This window comes from Hemicordylus capensis, chromosome 6 (genome assembly GCF_027244095.1).
Source record: "Hemicordylus capensis ecotype Gifberg chromosome 6, rHemCap1.1.pri, whole genome shotgun sequence".
NCBI lineage: Eukaryota > Metazoa > Chordata > Lepidosauria > Squamata > Cordylidae > Hemicordylus > Hemicordylus capensis.
This window is the reverse complement of record NC_069662.1, coordinates 131,401,918-131,407,781: the sequence shown is the minus strand read 5'-3', so window position 1 is coordinate 131,407,781 and position 5,864 is coordinate 131,401,918. Positions and strand designations below refer to the sequence as shown.

Genomic DNA, 5,864 nt, shown 5'->3' with positions numbered 1-5,864 from the left:
CTCCTTTTGGCATAGTGGCTGTGCTGAACAATGTCCTTGCTCCCTCTGGTGATCAGCGATTGACTTTTCACATTCATTGTTTTAACGTGGCTCTGAATTGCTGTTTAAGAAGCTTGTTTTCTTATACAGCAAGTAAGTTTTCCAAGAATTGAATTACTCCTTTCAAAAGGCAGGATGACTCTCTTTTACATCTAATAGGGTACTTTTAAGCTCACAGAAATGTCTTGACATATTTACAGTCTCTGAGCCTAGCCTGATTAACGTTGCAATAAAAAGTGTGAATCTCTGCAGTAACTTTAAGTTATAGTTCACTTTAAAAAACAGAGTATTGTTTTTCTTTCTTTCCTTTATAGATTTAATTGTTCATGGGCACAATGAGGTTTTTTACTTGTTCACCACAGACATGAGTTGAAGAAGACTGAATTGGCTATAAATACTGAAAGACGTTTTCCAATTTATTTATTTTTTACGTGCAGGGAAAGAAACAGCCAAGTAGACATTAATAAGTTATCAGCAGAGCCTTCACTTACACTTGGCATAGCACAGACCAGGACTGGCTCCAGGGGGCTCTGACCTCCATGAGCCTCCAAGTTCTAGGGGAGAGAATAAATGGTGACAGAGTGACCTGCTTGGCCGAGAGAATCACTCTTTTGCCACTGCACAAAGGTTATGTGCATGGAGGTGGTCTCAGAGACTGGTAGTGGGTTCTTACATAGCCACATTGGAAGCTGCCTTATCCTAAGTTGGACCATGGTTCCATATCGCTCAGTACTGTCTACACCAGGAGTCTCAAATTGTGGCCCTCCTCCAGCTGTTTTTGGCCTACAACTCCCAACATCCCTGACTACTGGCCACTGTGACTAGGAATGATGGAAGTTGTAGGCCAAAAAAACAGCTGGAGGGCCTCAGTTTGACACCCCTGGTCTACACTGACTAGTAGCAGCTCTCCAAGGTTTCAGGCAGGTGTCTCTCTCAGCCCTACCTGGAGATGCCAGGGATTGAACCCTGGGCCTCCCACATGCAAAGCAGTTGCTCTACCACTGAGCTGCGGGGCCCTATCACCCCCAAATATCTAGTGCTTCACAAATTTGCATGTCATCCTTGTGTAGGGCCATGCTAATCTTCACTGTATCATTCCACTTTTAGTATATGTGTTGCCAAATTAATAGCCCTAGTCCAGGGGTTATTATCCTGTGGTCCATTGAACCTTTGGGGGTCCATGGGGTAGTTCCAGGTTGTCCATAGAAAATCTGTGCTGCACTGAATTTAATTTGTTTTCTGGTGAGAATACAGTTCTTGAAAATAACTTTCCTGAGTACTCTAGGTTTTACTGGAGCCTTATGAAAATATATAAATGGTTTAGGGGTTGATGGGTAAGAATCTTGAGAATCTGGGGGATCTTTAAGTGCAAAAGGGTTAAGAACCCCTGCCTTAGACCATCAGCATATGCCTGATGATGCTGACCCTGTTGCCAGACCTGGCAGAGACCTCAGTAACTTCAAATGGCATTGATTCCTTTCCCAGTTCAGTCGAGCTATAGAATATTGCAGCTCTTAATTCAGTCTGTTGAACCTCTTCCATTATAAGTTACCTCAGGAAAAAATTATCTCAGAGTTCAAAATCATGAAGTGGGTGAACTTCAGCTTTGGAGTGCGGCAAGCTAATGTTAACAAGATGGTAATACTAATTTCTGTCTCCGAGGTTAAAAACGCTCAGTAAAATGAATTCTCCTGAACAAGAAGTTCCAAAGTCTGAGTGCTGCTAAAGAGAAGGTCTAGTCATGAGTACCAACCTTTTGCACCTCATAACATAGTTCGCCTTTATAAGAAAGTTATAAACACTCTAGCAGTGTTTACTAGAGTTGAATTATGCTTAAGTTTTAAAAAGTCTGAATTTTCAAATATGAAACTCTAGATTACAGAGTTTGGAACTCTGGGATATCTATCTATCTATCTATCTATCTATCTATCTATCTATCTATCTATCAAATTTGTACACCACCCCAAACTTTCATCTCTGGGCGGTTAACAATAGCATAAAACAAGTTAAAAACATATACAAATCTAAAAACAATTTAACAATTTAAAAATAAACCAGAAATTAAAACCTAAAAATTTAGGAAGCTGAGAAAGCTTGGGCGAAAAGATGGGTTTTCAAGTGTTTTTTGAAATCTGCCAGAGATGGTGAGGATCGTCATATCGAGGATATGCCATTCTTGTGAGCTCTGCATTTCCCCCTCCCATCCCTGCATGAGTGCCTACTTCCTTTTTCAGGTTAGTATATGGTGTGATTGGTTTTAATGTCCAAGCCCACCATTCTCAGCATATCCTAATCTAGAACAGAAGTAGGCACTCACACGGGGATGGGAAGGGGAAGTGTGTGCTTTCAGGGCCAAGGAAGGTTGCATGGAGTCTAGCGGCAGCTGAGGTTCCATGCAATGTCTGAAGCTGCCCGCTGAGTGGCACACATCTCTCTTAGCAGCTCACAATTCAGAATGTTGATTGTCTGTTCTAATACTACTTCAGATTGGCTCACAAATCTCACAAACGTTTATACAAACTTGCGTCCTCTATAGAGAGAAGGCAATGCATTTGCATAAACATCCTCAAATATGATCTACAATTCAGCCTCATTTTTTTTCTTCAGAGTAATGGGCTTGCAGTCTGGGCCTCAGTAAAGTATACCCATTCCACTTTTAGGCCCTGTTTCAAGTCAATGAGCATTTACTTTGACAATGAAAAAAGCAACGCTTAGCTGACTATAAAGTGGACTTGTCTCAAAATAAAAATAGATTATTCATATATAATTAGTTCTTTTCAGGGTGAATGTGGATTAAAACCTGGGCGGATCAGTGTTGACAATTGCCTTTCCATGCATTTGTTCTTATACATGGTCATTATTTTCCATTTAGGTGTCTGCGAAGGAATTTGCCAAAAGCTTTCTAATGCTTTTATAATACACAGTATGTTTTGCAGTGAACTTTATGGATGGTAATGTTAATAATTAGCATGTTTATGCACTAATTGCTTCCACAATGACTGTGCTAGTAATACCTTGTGGATAAGCTTCAAATAACTCAAATTTAAAAGGTTAGCTATAAAAGCCATATGCTCTCTCTTCTGCCTAAACTACATCTGAACAACACAGAAGGAGATGGGAGGATAATTCCACAGAAGAAAGGATAATTCAGTCCTTCATCCCACCCTCCCTATCCTGCCCACTGCCCACTGCCCACTACCGCCATCCAAGGGAAATCCTGATTCTCTGTCAAGGAAACCTAGTGAAAAACAGTGACTGTCTACACTGGGAATAAATTATCCAAATTGGCAAGATGACATTAAAGATTTCAGGGCTTGAGCCAGGCACTTCAAGATCTGAGGCTGGGACCTAGGCTGGGGAGCTACCATGGGATAATTGTACTTAGACAACAGAGACTTCTTCAGGTGCAGAAGGAATAGGAGTGTGAAATATCAGCCCATGTGATTGATAGGCAGGATGGAGGCTCTCTGTTGGCTATGCCTGATATTTAATGCTATGATGAACCAGGCCTTCTACCCAGGGGCATAGCTAGGGGAGAGAGGGCCCATGTTCACCCCTCTCCCCAGAGGCCCCTCCAAGTGAGGGAGTTAATGAATCACATAGGGAGGGGTGGATCGGGGGGGGGGCCTCAGGAGCTTGGGAGCCTGGGTTCTTTGAACCCATTCGCTCAATTATAGCGACTCCCTTTCTTCTACCTTTGGAGTGATCAACAGAGCAACATTCTAGGCTTGTCGACATGATCAGGATTATAGGAGAAGCCTCCCACCCTAAATTGTGGGAGACCTTTTTACATAGTCTGGAAACTGCCTTTGTACATAGTCTGGAAACTACAATTGGTACATAATGCGGCCGCTAGATTGGTTTATGGGACAACATGAAGGGACCATATAATACCGGTTTTGAAAGAACTGCACTGGCTGCCAATATGATTCCATGTGAAATAAAAAGTGCTGGTTATTACCTATAAAGTCCTTAACGGCTTGGGTCCAGGATATTTAAGAGAGCGCCTCCTTTGTCATGAACCCTGCCACCTTTTACGATCTTCTGGAGAGGTCCGGTTACGGTTGCCACCAGCTTGTTTGGTGGCAAGTCAGGACCGGGCTTTCTCTGTGGCTGCCCCGGGGCTTTGGAATATGCTCCCTGCTGAAATAAGAGCATCTCCTTCTATGTTTGTTTTTAGGCAGACCTTCAAGACTCTCCTGTTCCCACAAGCTTTTAATTAGACTTAATTTTAATAATTTGTTTTAATAACTTATATATTTTTTATTGTGTCCTGTGTATTTTAATATGTGTGTTTTAAAATTTTGTACACTGCCTAGAGATGTACATATCAGGCGATTTAAAAATGTGATTGATAAATAAATAAGTTGGGAGCTGAGTGCACCTCCATTTGCTGATCATCTGCAACTTAAAACCAAAGTCAGAAGAGGAGGAAGTGGTCATGTGGAGAGGTTCATCCTACCCAGCAGCTGTACCCAGCTGCTTATTGAGGTTGGACGAAAACTCTCATCTCCACTGCCTCCTCCAATGAGCCCAGCAGTTGCTGGTCCTGAGGCTTCCAGCTGGGCTGCTGCAGGGCACGAGTGTCACCTGTGGCCCATTGAGACCAACAGCCTTGTGCCCAGCAGCTGTGTTGCTGTTGGGCATGAGGCCTAGTGCCCTGAAAGAGCCAGCCTCCAGAGCAACAGTCTGATACTCTCCTTTTAACACAGACAGTAAAGGGAGGGCCAGAGAGTGGAGAAGAAAATGGAGAGCAGGTGCTCAGCTCCGTTCCTCCCTCCCTTCTATGTCAGGCTTATAGAGTAGGGAGGATGGAGCAAAGCAGAACTAGACTGATGGGTAAAGATTCGCTGATGTTGTGAGCTGTGGCCTCCGCAGGCTTTAGGGTGAAGTGAGAGAGCTGAAGGTGTTCCAGCCACCCACTGCACTGCAAAAGAAAACCAACCAACCCAACCCACACATGGCGTTTCAGCATCTGCACAGAAGCAGCAGCACCAATGCTTTCATGCTGCTTCCCTGCAGAGGATGGGTTGGGTTTCTCCTAGCCCTGCCTGAAGATGCCAGGGACTGATTGTGGGGCCTTCTGCATGCAAATATGTGCTGTACCACTGCAGCATTAATTCCCATTTGGTATGCTGACAGTCAGCTGCAGCTAGTTTTGTTAAACACATTTCCTACTTACCACTAGACACAATGAGCACTTGACACAATGGACACTTGACCTTAATCCATTTGACCTAGCTTTCTCTTTTAAGCCTGAGGAAGTATATGAAAAGATATTGATTAATTCCCCTGAGGTCAGCAATTGCACTTTTCTTTTACCATGCAATAAGAATACATTTAAATGTCCTTAAGGAATTGCATGGACTTGAATACTTTGGTTCAATACAGCTAACATGCCAAGCCATGGTCCACAGGGCTGGCTGATGTGATGTTCAAATTGACAACCATAGTGGCAAGCAACTAGAATCCACTGCCATGGCTGAAAGTAGGTTTGGAAACGGTGGTTTGCCACCATGTTTGAATTGTACCCAAATCTGCTGGTTTCCCTCCCTGTTTCCTTTTCTTTTTATAATTGCATCTATTAAACTGTAAGTTGTCACTTTGAGATGTTAACTGCCTTGAGTGCATTGGCAGAAAGATGATATGCAGATATGATAAATACAAATAAATTTAACATTTCCCCCAACTTGTTGAATTGCCTTGTTGATAACTTCATACTGATAAGGGCAGAATATAACTTTGATTGACAGCTATTAGAAATGTACAGTAGGAAGGGGCTCCTGCACTAGCCACCCTAGATGATGAGTTTGTATTTCTCACTG

General features: G+C 42.8%; 1 non-coding gene across 1 annotated transcript; it reads right to left on the bottom strand.

Moving 5' to 3' along the window:
- Window positions 1-1,064: 1,064 nt before the first annotated feature.
- LOC128332225 (U6 spliceosomal RNA) lies at window positions 1,065-1,169 on the bottom strand. The gene has a single exon (XR_008310631.1). It is a non-coding gene; the product is annotated as a U6 spliceosomal RNA (small nuclear RNA).
- Window positions 1,170-5,864: the final 4,695 nt, after the last annotated feature.